General features: G+C 38.1%; 1 pseudogene; it reads right to left on the reverse strand.

Annotated features, from left to right (window-relative positions):
- Positions 1 to 357: 357 nt before the first annotated feature.
- LOC131825683 (large ribosomal subunit protein uL30-like) lies at positions 358 to 1,137 on the reverse strand (annotated as a pseudogene).
- Positions 1,138 to 1,664: the final 527 nt, after the last annotated feature.

Here is a 1,664-nt window from a genome sequence, read left to right on the forward strand (position 1 = left end):
AGTGGTGTCACTTAGGTTAAGGCCCCAGGTCAGTAAACCCAGACTTAATACCTAAACTTACTGCAGTTTCAACTGCCTGAAAATGTAACTTTTGACCAATCAACATGAGAATTTTCTGGCCGGCACTAGGAAATTTCTTGATAGACCCCTTCATTTCCCCCAGGAAGTTGACCTTACCTAGAATAATCGATTCTTTGCTTCTAACTTCCTTTCCTCCAGTCCCTCTCTACATTTAAACCTTTCCTTTTCTATAGTTCTTTGGAGCTCCCTTCTACCTGCCAGAAAGAATGCTGCTCCACTCCTACATCAATTAACAAAGCCCATTAGACCTTTAACATTTACTCGGTTGAATTTTTGTTATTTAACCCTTCTAATAAACCTGTTGATTTGGTCTTCCTCATGGCTAGCATCTCTACCTTCTATGAAATGAATATTCTTTTTCTTCAATCCACCTCATACAGAAGATAATTGGAAGAACCAGTGGAAGCTGTCTGCTACTATAAAGCATTTGCCAGTAGTGTAGGTCCCATTAATCAGATCCTCCATTCAGACAATGCCATATTTACCAAGAGATGCAGCAACAAATTCTTGCTGGTTTTCCCATAACTGTGAAAGAAAACACATCATTTACTGACTTCAGGTTTGGACGCCCCTTCCAATATATGGTCCCACAATCTTCACCATGTTAACTGAAGCATCACTGAGCTTAACAAAGGTACCACTGAATATATGGTGAAGGCAAAGAAGCTGGAACACCTTCCAGAACTTTAGGGTGACACCATTAATACTGATCGTGATGACAGATGTCAATATGTGTTCTGCAGGTACATAGAAGTTGCCAAATTTTCTTGTCATCCTCGCTATTCTGGTAGTGGTTCTGTACATCTGTCTTTGTGATAGTTTACTGTTTTCAAAGACAAGCTTTTTCCTTGCTTTTCAAGACATCTTTTGGGCAAACTTCTTTCTTAAGCTTTCAATGTTCAGTTCTGTGCTTTTTTTTTTCTTTTTTCTTAAGGATTTCTGGCATAACAGGGACCTTTTTTTTTTTCTTCTCTTCTGCACCTTCCATGGTTTCAGCCAGAAAAGAGAACCACATAATCTGTTTTTCATTTTTAATTTTTATAACAGGCTGATATTACCCCTTTACTTTGAATTTGCTTTTTTTCACCTTACTATGTATTGCAAACATCCTTCTTGTTTGGGACACTGAAAGATCTCAATACAACATTTTCCATTGTGTGTGCATATGTGTGTGCGTGTGTGGCACTTGTTTGTGCCATAATTTATTCATCCCCTATTCATGGGCATTCAGATTGTTTATGTTTTATTGATACAAAAACAAATCCTCCAGAAGGCATTATTCTATATACATCCTTTATCAAATGTGTTTTTTTTTTTATTGTGAGAATTCATGAGCTAGAGTTGCTATCTGACATAGAGTCATTTTAATTCAAATAATTGCTGCCAGATTTATTCACCAAAATAGTAGAAAAATTCACACGTCTATCACCGAAGTACTGGAATGCCATAACTTTGAGTATTTGTAGGCAATGGTTGTTATTTCTTATTTAAAACATTTTCCAGGGGCACCTGGCTCAGTCGTTAAGCACCTGCCTTTGACCAGGTCCTGATCCCAGGGTCCTGGGATTGAGCCCCGCATAGGG

The sequence above is a fragment of the Mustela lutreola genome, chromosome 2, assembly GCF_030435805.1.
Source record: "Mustela lutreola isolate mMusLut2 chromosome 2, mMusLut2.pri, whole genome shotgun sequence".
In the NCBI taxonomy this organism is placed as follows: domain Eukaryota; kingdom Metazoa; phylum Chordata; class Mammalia; order Carnivora; family Mustelidae; genus Mustela; species Mustela lutreola.